General features: G+C 44.5%; 1 protein-coding gene across 1 annotated transcript in view; it reads right to left on the bottom strand.

The window, feature by feature from the left end:
• Window positions 1-3,028, bottom strand: part of LOC129697635 (xanthine dehydrogenase/oxidase-like) — a 79,134-nt gene extending 76,106 nt beyond the window's left edge. Inside the window, 2 exon segments of the mRNA XM_055636348.1 lie at window positions 503-575; window positions 2,627-3,028. The gene's annotated coding sequence lies outside the window, so the exon portion shown is untranslated.
• Between the last annotated feature and the right edge of the window lie 10,221 nt (window positions 3,029-13,249).

The raw sequence follows: 13,249 nt of genomic DNA, 5'->3' as shown, positions 1-13,249 counted from the left end.
ACGGTCTGTGGAACTGGTGCGCTACAATGCTGAGAACTATATTCTGCACTCTGTATCTTCCCCATTGCTCAATCCTATTGTACTTGAGTTTGGCTTGATTGTATTTATGTCTAGTATTATCTGATCTGTTTGGATAGCATGCAGAACAAAGCTGTACCTCGATACACGTGATAGTAATAAACCTAAACCTACACCTCTGAATCAACTTGTTTGCCAAGACTGAGCCACCTTTGATATTTCCCCGGCACCTAGGAATGAACAATTATTGAAGTTCATCCATACTGTCTTTCAATACTTATTAAGGCCCATCTTCTGTCAACAGTAACATAGGTACCGTAGAGTCATAGCATTATATAGCACAGAAACAGCCCTTCAGTCCGTCACACCCTTGCCACACAAGTTACGCTAGTCCCATTTGTCTGCGTTTGGGCTTTTTTTCACTCAAGTAAACCTCTATTCAGTCATCTCTCTCCCCCTGTAATACAGCTCACTTCCATCTCACCTGCGCCACGATCTGGTTCTGAACCACCGTTGTTGTTTGTTGCCTCAGAGGCAATTGGACCTGTTCCTTGTTCCTGTGGAGAGGGACAGAGTTAATGTTTCAACTCGGTTACGTTGTGTCAATACTCCACGTATGACCTTTCCATCCAGAACGTGCTTCTCGTATGCTATGTAACCAAAAATTGTTCTCTCTCCACAAATACAATCGTTCCCATCTCTTGCCCTTTGGTTGCTTACACCCCTTGAAAATGGCACTATAAAGCAGGAATATTCATTTTTAATGTTCCTGCCTTTTGAAGTCTAAAGTCCACCTGATCCATCAGTTTGTGTTATCCATCGTATGGAGAAGATAGCTTTCTTCAGATGGGATTGTTGGTGTTTACCATGTTGACACGTTTCCACGTGGTCTTCCCGACAACACTACACTCGGGCACGGTGGGACTGTGGTGAGTGGGCTGGTCCACACGGGTAGGGATCGTGACCATCATTGTGGAACTTGTGTCACTCAGTCCGCGCCTTGGGACAGGCCATGTTTAGTTTCATTTAGTTTAGAGATACAGTGCAGATCCAGCCAGCTCGCAATCCAGTATCTTCCCTTTTAATACCATGGCATCTCATCTTCCCTAGCAGCCTGGCATACGGCACCTTATCGAAGGCCTACTGAAAATCTAGGTAAACCACATCTATAACCTTCCCAGGTACACAAAATTGCTGGAGAAACTCAGCGGGTGCAGCAGCGTCTATGGAGCGAAGGAAATAGGCGACGTTTCGGGCCAAAACCCTTCTTCAGACGGGTGGGGGGGGAGAAGGAAGGAAAAGGGGAGGAGGAGGAGCCCGAGGGCGGACGGATAGGAGCGTGAGAGGAGACAGCTAGAGGGTTAAGGAAGGGGAGGAGACAGCAAGGGCTAGCAAAATTGGGAGAAGTCAATGTTAATGCCATCCAGACGCAAGGACCCAGGCGGAATATGAGGTGCTGTTCCTCCAATTTCCGCTGTTGCTCACTCTGGCAATGGAGGAGATCCAGGACAGAGAGGTCGGATTGGGAATGGGAGGGGGAGTTGAAGTGCTGAGCCACTGGGAGGTCAGGTTGGTTATTGCGGACTGAGCGGAGGTGTTCGGCGAAATGATCGCCCAACCTGCGCTTGGTCTCCCCGATGTAAATCGTGGTGTTCGGCAAAACGATCGCCCAACCTGCGCATGGTCTCCCTGATGTAAATCGTGGTGTTCGGCGAAACGATCGCCCAAGCTGCGCTTGGTCTCCCCGATGTAAATCCTATAACCTTCTATAACCTTCCCTCTGTCTATCCTGCTATTAACCTCCTCAAAGAACCCACAGATTCGCCAGGCAAGATCTCCCCTTCACAAAACCATGCTAACTTTGGCCTGTTTGATCGTGAACTTCTAAGTACTGCGTAACCTCATCCTTTATAATTGACTCTAAAATCGTACCAACCACCAAAGTTAGGCTAACCGGCCTATAGTTTCCCCTCTTCTGCTTTGCTCCCTTCTTGTACAACGGGGTGATATTCACAATTTTTCAATCTTCAGGAACCACTCCTAACTCTAGAGATTCTATAATATCACAACTAATGACTCCATAATCTCTGAGGCCACCTTCTTCAGAACCCTGGGGTGCAATCCATCCGGTCCAGGTGACTTACCCACCCTCAGACCTTTCAGTTTTCCTTGCACCTTCTCCTTATTAATCGCCACTACACTAGTTCCGCCCCCTGGCTCTCTAGGATTGCAGGCACACTGCTGGTGTCTCTCACTGTGAAGACGGATGCAAAAAAGTTATTAAATTCCTCTGCCATTTCTTGAATTCCCATTAACACATCTCCTGCATCATTCTCCAATGGCCCAACGTCCACTCTTGCCTCTGTTTTACTCTTGATATATCCGTAGAAACTCTTGCTATCCTCTTTTATATTATTGGCTAGCTTACATTCGTACTTCATCTTTTCTCTCTGTGTTGTCCTTTTAGTTACCTTTTGTTGTTCTTTAAAAACATCCCAATCTGTTAAAGCTCGCCCACGCTCTGGAATAATAAACGCCGTCAGACACTGATGCTCATAGTAACGCCACAACTTTACTACACTCACTGTAAGCTTGGTCACATACTTACCAGCTCCTCGTGGCCCCACTCAATTATATTGTGCACAGGCAGTATATTTATACATGAGCAGTTATTGGTCCAGTTAATCACACAGTTAATCACACAGCCATCTGCACTGGTTCTTATCGTCTCTGGAACAGACTTGTTTTTTCTCTGCAGTTCCACTTGGCATTTTAGTCACAACAGCGTTTGCAGTTCTGTTATTCATTAGCTAGCAATTCTAGGTAAGTGAAGCAGGCTCACCAGGCAATCTGCCACGAACACATTAACACTTAAACCCCATCCTCCTCTACAAATCCTCTGGCTTCCCACTAATCTTGGCAGTGTTATATGCCTTATCTATTGCTTTTATGTTGTCCTTGACCTCCCTTGTCAGCCATGGTCGTCTTAAGGGCCTGTCCCACTTTCCTGAGTTATTCACAAATTCTACCTAGTTTTCCCCTTGATTCAAACTCGCAGAGTGTTCGGAACGAGTCCGTAGGAGGCCGTAAGAGTCCGTCGATATATCCTAGCGGCTCGTTATGCCAGCCGTAGGTACTCGGGGCATCAGGTAAGTCGGGACGTTTTTTCCAGCCTGATATAAAATGTCCACGAGTAAAAAAATAGCCCCGAGTACCTACGGCTGGCATAACGAGCTGCTACGATATATCCACGGACTCCTACGGCCTCCTACGGACTCGTTGCGAACAGTCTGCGAGTTTAAATCAAGGGGAAAACTCGGGATAATTCGTGAATAACTTGGGAGAATTTGTCAATAACTCGGGAAAGTGGGACAGGCCCTTTATTCTCACCCTGGAATCTTTCATCCTCTTTGCAATGAAATGATCCTGCACCTTCCGAATTATCCACAGAAATTCCTGCCATTGCTGCTCTGCCATAATTCCTACTAAAACCCCTTCCCAGTCCATCTTTGACAGCTCTTCCCTCATGCCTCGGCAGTCCCCTTTGCTCAGCCGTAGTACCGACACATCGAATTTCACCTTCTCCCTTTCAAATTGTAGGTTAAATCCTATCATCTTGTGGTCACTCCCTCCTTGTTTTTTCCTTTACCCCAAGTTCTCTTATTAAATCTGGTTCATTACTAGTGTGAGTGTTGGGACCCTGGAGTTCCACAGTTCCACGGTGGATGAAGATGAGGATGGAGGATGAGAGGAACTGAGGATGTGAGAGTGAGTTAGGCCATCAGCTTTTCACTGTCTCTGCCTCTCACTATGTGTGGACCACACCAAGGACCCATCTCACCCCAGTCACTCCCTCTTATCTACTATCCCATCAGTTTCTGTTCAGTGTCCTATCCTCTGCAATGTGGAGAGTGTAATCCCTGGGTGCCGTAGGAAAAGCAACTTATGACTGGAGGAGCTACTTAGTGGGCCATTGCTCCTGTTAACACCAGTCCATTCTCAGCTGCTCTTGCGGCATTAATAAGCCGTTGTCTTTAGATTATTTGCATGGATTTTGTTTGTCCAAACTGCTGGGAATGTATTCTCACTGTGAAATAAAGAGGGTGATGCATCAGAACACTGGGTCTCCGGGTCGATTCTTACTAAGAAACAGAACTGGTCACTGATCACATCTCCAGTCCCACAGTGACTCCTTGGCTCAGCACACAGTTGGGGAGATGCACGATATGTTGCCCTCCACTGAAGGAGGACAAAACCCATTTGCTCCAATTGTACACAAGTCTATTGACACCGCGATTCTTTGATGATGATGACTTATGAACCTTGAGAAAGTAAACAGCAGGACAGACAAAGGAGAGCCGGTGGATGATATTTAACTAGATTTTGAGAAATCCTTTGATAAGGTGCAAATGGATGAAAGAACATGGTATCAAAGGGAAGATATTGGTACGGCTATAGCAGGATGGCAGAAGGCAAAGAGTAGCAATAAAGGTGGCTTTTTCTGGATCGCTGCCTGTGACTAGTGGAGTTCTGCAGGGGTCGATGCTGGGGCCACTACTCATAATGTTGCATATCAATTATTTGGACGAAGGGATTGAAGGGTTTGTGGCCAAGTTTGTGAATGATACGAAGATAGGTGGGGGAGCAAATAGTGTAGAGAAAGCCGGGACTCAGCAGAAGGACGGACAGGTTGGGAGAGTGGGCAGACAAGTGGCAGATAGAATACAGGAGCAAAGTGCACAGTCATGCATTTTAGTAGTAGGAGTAAAGGGCCTATCCCACTTTGGCGATTTTTTCAGCGACTGTCACAGTCGTAGCAGGACAGGACCCCCCCACGACAATGTCTACGACAAGCTACAATGATTACCACAGTCGACGTCAAGCTACTGACAACTAGTGACCCATTAGGACGTCCACCTACGACCACGCATACGACAACCTACGGCCACACAGATGACAACCAAAGTCAACCTACGTCCATCGGCATCAAGCTATGACAAGGAACGACCCTGTCGACGACAACTGAAGACAATTCAGTCGCCGGTACCTGTCGCTGGTTGACGTAGGTTGATGTAGGTAGTCGCCAATGGAAATCACCAAAGTCAGCGCCCGGCAACCAACAACAACTGGCGCCAACCTGCGTAATGTTGGTGACAACCTACAACAGCACCTACAACAGGAGAAGACAAGCTGCAACAAGCCCACAGTCGCTGAAAAGTTTTGAACATTTCAAAATCCAGCGGCGACCAGAAAAATGTTACGACTCTTTAGACGACTTGAGGAGACTACTCACGACCATATGGTCGTCACCTCACGACCATGTGGCGACAGCCTAATTGCCTTTAGTCGCCGAAAAAATCTTCTAAGTAGGACAGGGGCTTTAAGGTGGAGACAATTTTCTAAATGAGGAAATAATTCAGAAATTGGAGGTGCAAAGTAACTTAGAAGTGTTTGTGCAGGATTCCCAAAAATTTAATTTGCAAGTTGAATTAGAAGTAAGGAAGGCAAATGTAATGCTAGCATTTGTTTCGAGTGTTCTAGAATACAAAAGCAGGGATGTAATGATAAGGCATTGTACAGCCATGATCAGAACGCATTTGGAATATTGTGAGCAATTTTGGGCCTCATATCTGAGTAAGGAACTGCTGGTGCTGGAGTGGGTCCTGAGGTGATCATTGTCATCGAGTCATATAGTGATGCAGTGTGGAAACAGACCCTTCGGCCCAACATGATTACGCTGGTCAACATGTCCCCGCTACACTAGTCCCAACTGGCCCATATTCCTCTAAACCTGTCCTATCCATATACCTGTCTGTTTCTCAACTATCTCCTCTGGCAGCTTGTTCCATACACCCACCACCCTTTGTGTGAAAAAGTTACCCCTCAGGTTCCTATTAAACCTGTTCCCCTTTGCCTTGAACCTGTGTCCTCTGGTCCTCAATTCACTACTATGGTCAAGAGATTCTGTGCATCTTCCCAATCTATCCCTCTCATGATTTTATATACCTCTATAAGATCACCACTCATCCTCCTGCACTCCAAGGAATAGAGTCCCAGCCCACTCAACCTCTCCCTATAATCAGACCCTCTAGCCCTGGCAATGTCCTCATAAATCTTCTCTGTACCATTTCCAGCTTGACAACATCATTCTAATAACATCGTGCCCAGAACTCGACACAATTCTCAAAATTTGGCTTCACGAACATCTTGCGTGACTTCCCGACTTTAAACTCAATACTCTAAAACTGATGAAGGCTAAAGCCTCTGACCAACCTATCTACCTGCGACTCCACCTTCAAGGAACCATGCACCTGCACTCCTAGATCCTTCTGCTCTACCACACTCCCCAGAGCCCAACCCTCCCCCATGTTAGATTTGCCAAAATGCAACATCTCATGTTTCTCTGTATTAAATTCCATCAGCCATTCCTCAGCCTAGCTGACCAAACGATCAAGATCCTGCTGCAATTTTTCACAACCATCTTCACTATCTGCAAAATCACCCACTTTTGTATCATCTGCAAACTTGCTAATCTTGCCCTGTGTGTTCTCATCCAAATCATTGATGTAGATGGCAAACAGTAACGGGCCCAGCACTGAGCCCTGAGGCACACCACTAGTCACAGGCATCCAGCCCGAGAAGCAACGTTCCATCATCACCCTCTGCTTCCTTACATGAAGCCAATTTTCTATCCGTACAGCTAATTCTCCTTGGATCCCATGCGATCTAACCTTCCAGAGCAGCCTACCATCTTTCGAATGCTTTGCTGAAGTCCATGTACACAACATCTACAGCTCTGCCCTCATCGACCTTTTTGGTCACATCTTCAATCAGATTTGTGAGACACGACCTCCCACGTACAAAACCATGCTGACTATCCCTGATCAGACCTTGTCCATCTAAATGCCAGTCTATCCTATCCATCAGAATAGCAACTTTCCAACTACAGATGTTAACCTCACCGGCCTATAGTTCCCAGCATTTTCCCTACAGCCCTTCTTGAAAAGAGACACAACATTTGCCAACCTCCAATCTTCCGGAACCTCTCCTGTATTTAAAGACGACTCGTAAATTTCAACCAGGGCTCCCGCAACTTCCTCGTTAGTTCCCCACAATGTCCTCGATATATCTGATCCTGGAGATTTGTCTCCCTTCATTCATCATAGTGCCTTCAGCGCTTCTTTAACCGTAACACTAACTGCTCACCAGACACTTCGATTGACTGCCCCACGTTCCTCTGCCCTACTGTCTTTTTCCTTGGTAAATACTGAGGAGAAATACTCATTGAGGACCTTGCCCATCTCCTGTGACTTCACACAGAGGTGACCACTTTGATTCCTGAGGGATCCTACTATCTTTCTAGTTAGCATTTTCCCATTTATGTATTTATAAAACCTCTCCCTGGCTTGACCTTAATGCTTTCTGCCAGAGCTATCTCCTGGCCCCTTTTTTGCCCTTCCAATTTCCTTTTTTAATTTGCTCCTTAGCTCCCTAAACTCCTCCAGGGTTACAGTTGATCCAAGCTGCCTATACCTGTCCTATGCATCCTTCTTTTTCTAGACCAATACCTCAATCTCCCTCGTAACTACAGATACTGGAAATCTAAAACAAAAGCAGAACATGCTGGAATGAGGCAGAACTGGTAGGGCCTCAATATGATTAGTATGGGTGTCGGGGGTTATGGGGAGAAGGCAGTAGAAAGGGGTCAGGAGTTAGAGATAAATCAGCCAAGATTGATTGGCGGAGCAGACTTGAGCCGAATGACTTAATTGTGCTCTGAGAACATAGAAACATAGAAACATAGAAAAAAAGAAAATAGGTGCAGGAGTAGGCTATTCAGCCCTTCGAGCCTGAACCGCCATTCCATATGATCATGGCTGATCATCCAACTCAGTATCCCATCCCTGCCTTCTCTCCATAACCCCTGATCCCTTTAGCCACAAGGGCCACATCTAACTTAAATATAACCAATGAACTGGCCTCAACCACCTTCTGTGGCAGAGACTTCCACAGATTCACCACTCTCGATGTAAAAAATGATTTTCTCATCTCGGTCCTAAAAGACCTCCCTCTTATCCTTAAACTGTGACCCCTAGTTCTGGACTTCACCAACATCGGGAATAATCTTCCTGCATCTAGCCTGTCCAACCCCTTAAGATTTTTATAAGTTTCTATAAGATCCCCCCTCAATCTTCTAAATTCTAGTGTGTACAAGCCGCGTCTATCCAGTCTTTCTTCATATGAAAGTCCTGCCATCCCAGGAATCAGTATGGTGAACCTTCTCTGTACTCCCTCTATGGCAAGACTGTCTTTCCTCAGATTAGGAGACCAAAACTGTACGCAATACTCCAGGTATGGTCGCATCAAGATCCTGTACAACTGCAGTAGAACCTCCCTGCTCCTATACTTAAATCCTTTTGCTATGAATGCTAACATACCATTTTGGTATAACAAACTTAATGACCTTACGAAAATCCAACACAAGCTTGGAGCAGGTGCTGCTCTATCTTTGCATTCAATGTAAATTTTTACTTTGTAGACTGGAATCTGCATTCAAATTATCCTCATGAAAATCTATAAAAAAGTTTGAACTCAGGGCTCAGACAGCAGATCCAGCTGGAGGTGTGGAGAGTGACTGGGTTCATCAAACAGTGACCACAGCAGAGCCCAAGATGCTGAGACTCTGTCTAACTCTCTCTGTCCTCCTGGGGCTGCAGGTTGCAGGAATAGGAGCAGATCAACATGTGGGGGAAGCGTGCAAGGGCATGATTTGTTTTCCACTCACAAAAATCGTTGTTCATAATGTAAGTATCATTGGAAAACTATTACCTGTGGAAGTTTTTGTAACCATTTATTTTCCCAGTGAGGGTGAGGTACTGTGTACTGTATAATCTGATACTGAATTCAGCACGTCCTCTCAGGAGTTAGTTTACTTTAGCTTATTATTGTCATGTGTAGCGAGGTACAGTGAACAGCATTTTGTTACCTGCTATCCAAACAAAGTAAAAGACTTTACATGATTACAATCAAGCTTGTGGGCAGCACGGTGGCACAGTGGTAGAGTTGCTGTTTTACAGCGTTTTCAGCACCAGAATCGTGGGTTCGATCCTAACAGCAGATGCCGTCTGTATGGAGTTTGTACGTTCTTCCCATGACCACGTGGGTTTTTTTCTGAGATAATTGGTTTCCTCCCATACTCCAAAGACATGCAGGTTTGTGATTTAATTGGTATAAAATGTAAATTGTCCCCAGTGTGTGTAGGATAGTGTTAATGTGCGGGGATCGCTGGTCGGTGCGGACTCGGTGAGCTGAAGGGCCTGTTTTCCCGCGCTGTATCTCTGAACCAGGGGTGGGGAACCTTTTCATGTTGGAATGGCGCATCCACGAAACGTCAATTAGATAAACTTCAAAATGTACATTGTTTTGTAAAAATCAAACTACGATGAACTAACTTCAAGAAAATGAAAACAAAATCTTAATTCTAAAGTTAATTAACCTTTTAATGACTTTGTTGCGACTGCATTTTGTAGGCAACATTTGAATATTTGGTTGCAACATGGAGGTATGCAGTTTCAGCTGATCTTCTAGATGGGTATCTGTCATTTGTGACCTTAAGGACATCTTGATTTGGGTTAGGTAGGAGAATGTAGATTCACAGCAATGTGGTTGAAAAGCAAGAAAGCATTTTTCGTGCAAGTCAAAGTTAACGTACATTCTAGAGTCGCATTAGAACTAAATCATGAGCATAACAGGTGTTAAAATAGCCCTCATGACTTACTAATGTTTTAATTGTGGCCATCAGTCGGAGAGGATTATTTAGTTGAATCTTCTTTTACTCTTAGGTTTTTTATATACGTTCATTTTAAGAATAAAATAAAAATTAGAAAAGAACAAAAACATATTAATAAAAATAAAAGGATTTGTTCTACAAAATTTGGATTCATTCAAAAGGCCGCACTTAATGGCGTAGAAGGCCGCAGGTTCCCCACCCCTGCTCTAAACTAAAATAAATTCTACAGAAGGTGAAGATGCAGGATAAATGGTCTAACGTTTAGTGCAATATAACGTCTGATAAAGTCTGATTAATGATAGGCCACAGTAGATGGGTGGTTAGGACCACACTCTAGCGCATGAGAGGTTGGTTCAGTTGCCTGATAACAGCTGGGAAGAAACTGTCCCTGAATCTGGAGGTGTGCGTTTTTAAATATCTGTGCCTTTTGCCTGATGGGGAGAAGTGAGAAGAGGGTGTGACCGGGGTGAGACTGATCCTTGATTATGCTGCTGGCCTTGTCGAAGCAGCGTGATGTGTAAATGAAGTCAATGCAAGGGAGTTTCTGTGATGGTCTTTAGTACACTACCACTACCAACACCCTCCCTCTCCAGGAGATATGTACTCTGTGCGCTATCTACATATCTCTAAAATTTCTCAACGTCTTGGATGGATCTATTCCCAAACCATGCTGTGATGCATCCCGATAAAATGCTTGCTACGTTACATCTGTAGAAGTTGGTGAGGGTTGTTGGGGACATGCCAATCCTCCTAAACCTTCTAAGGAAGTGGAGTGTTGGTGTGTTCTTTTGTCATAGCTTTGATGTGTCTGGTCCATCAGAACGTGGAGACTGTGGACTGATCAGGCACCCACGTCACGGCTCCCAACACAGACGTTGCACCTAAACTTCACCGCTGGTCCTTTGTCTCCTCTGTTTCCTTTCACCAGAGTTATGAAATACAGTTTATTCCAGAACTGCAGTGGGTTTATGCGTTTATTAATGGAACAGATTTGAAGACTGCAACTGACGTGGCCCTGGACAAGTTTTTTGATTATTCACAGTTCAATAACGTTGCAGGTACATTAGATGTTAGTTCAATGTTACAGCACAGAATGTATCTTTCTGGGTGGATGTGAGAAGATCCTCTTGTGACCAAGGCGGAGGCTCAGGGGAGGGAACTCCACTGTGGGGAACACTGAGCAAAGGCACAATTGGGCAGTTTCACCATGTGTACAGAATCTGGTGTGTGTGTGTGTGTGTGTGTCTGTGTGTATCTGTGTGTGTGTGTGTGTGTGTCTCTGTCTGTGTCTGTGTGTGTGTGTGTGTGTGTGTGTCTGTGTGTATCTGTGTGTGTGTGTGTGTGTGTGTGTGTTTGTGTGTGTGTTTGTGCGTGTGTGTGAATGTGTGTAGGGGTGGATGCTTGAGAGTGTGAGTGTGCGTGGCTGTGTGTGGCTGTGTGTGGGTGTGCGTGTGTATGCGTGTATGTGTGAGTGTGTGTGCGTGCGTGTGTGTGTGTGTGTGTGTGTGTCTGTGTGTGTCTGTGTATAATTTAAAAGTATGTTTACTGGTTTGATGATGTGGGATATTCCTTTTGCCCAGAGATGCTGCCCAACCCGCTGAGTTACTCCAGCTTTGTGTCTATCTTTTATAAATCCTCAGCAGGTCAGTCGGTGGCTGTGGAGATGAGACAGAGTTAATGTTTCAGGTCAATGAAGTGCATCACAACCCCACCAATGGCCTTTGACATCCTGAACACTTTCCACGTCCACTCTATAATTGAGAATTGTTCTCTCCACAGATACGATTGTTCCCATCTCAGCTCCTTGGTTACTCAGCTCCTTGGTTACTTAACAAAAATCCGAACACACCTGGATATTTACGGTTATAATACAAAATATTCAAATAACAAAATATCTTTATACACAGACGATGTATCACTGTATATCACAAAACCCCAAATCAGTATACCAAACATATTAAACCTAATCGAGGATTTCGGATCTTTCTCAGGATACAGAATAAACTGGAACAAAAGTGAAATTATGTCGATAAAACTGAAAGACTCAACACATCTTTTGAAATTCCCCTTTAAAATAGCTCCAGAAAAATTGAAATACTAAGGAATTGAAATCACTAGAAATTATCACGGTATGTTTAATGCTAATTATAACCCCTTACTTAAGAAATTAAACAATCTAATTAAATTCTGGAAAACGCTGCCGATGTCTTTAATAGGTCGAATAAATGCTATAAAAATTATCTTTTTACCACAAATCCTATATTTATTTCAATCAATTTCAATATATCTTCCAAAAAAATGTTTCAAAAAATTAGACTCAGACATCACAAACTTTATATGGGATTATAAATCCCACAGAATACAAAGAGCACACCTCAGTAAACCAAAAGAGATGGGTGGTCTAGCGCTCCCTAACTTTATGTATTATAATTGGGCGGTAAATATTAAAAACATGATTCACCTGCTGGACAACTCTGCCCAGCAGGTGGATTGGATTATAATGGAGAGAGAGGAATCAACAAATCTAATATCATACTTATATAATATTATATTGAATATAGAAATACCTACAACAGATAATATTAGAAGAGACTGGGAACAAGAACTAGGGTCTCCTCGGTACGCTGAACATCTCCGCTTAGCCCAGTTAGACCTACATGATCTCCCAGTTGCTAAATACTTTAACTCCCCCTGCCATTCCCACACTGTCCTTTCTATCCAAGGCCTCCTCCATTGTCAGAGTGAGGCTCAATGCAAATTGGAAGAACAGCACCTCATATTTTGCTTGGGCTGCTTACACCCCAGCAATGAATACTTCATACTTCAAGTGACCCTTGCTTTCCCTCTCTCTCCATCCACCCTTCCCCCACCCATCCTAATTGTCCGACTAGTTTGACTGTCCTCCTGATGCCATTTTATCTTTGTATGCCTCATTGTTTTTCTTCCCCCAGCTTAAAACGGTCTATTCTACATTTTCCTTGAACTTCTTCCCCTTTGATCTCTCTTTATCACATCTTACCCTTCCATATCTCTGTGTCTCCCTCTCCCCTGACTCTCCGTCTGAAGAAGGGTCTCAACCCGAAACGTCACATATTCAGAGATGCTGCCTTTCCCGCTGTGTTACTCCAGCACTTAGTGTCTATCTGCGATGTAAACCAGCATCTGTAGTTCCTTCCTACTCAACCTATTGCCTGTCTGATTTTATCCTGCTCCTCCTCTCTTCCAACGTTCTCCCCACTCCCCAACCACAATCAGTCTGAAGAAAGGTCTCGACCCGAAACGTTGCCTATCCATGTTCTTCCGAGATGCTGCCTGACCCACTGAGATGCTCCAGCACCTTGTGTTATTTTGTCCAACGTTAGACTGACACCTGTGGGCAAAGTACTGAATTACAAGTAAAGTTACCTTAAACCTGAGCTGAGTTGAGAAAGGGGACGAACA

This window comes from Leucoraja erinacea, chromosome 5 (assembly GCF_028641065.1).
Source record: "Leucoraja erinacea ecotype New England chromosome 5, Leri_hhj_1, whole genome shotgun sequence".
Classification (NCBI taxonomy): Eukaryota; Metazoa; Chordata; class Chondrichthyes; order Rajiformes; family Rajidae; genus Leucoraja; species Leucoraja erinaceus.
Note: the sequence above shows the minus strand (reverse complement) of the source record. Positions and strands in the feature narration are given on the sequence as shown.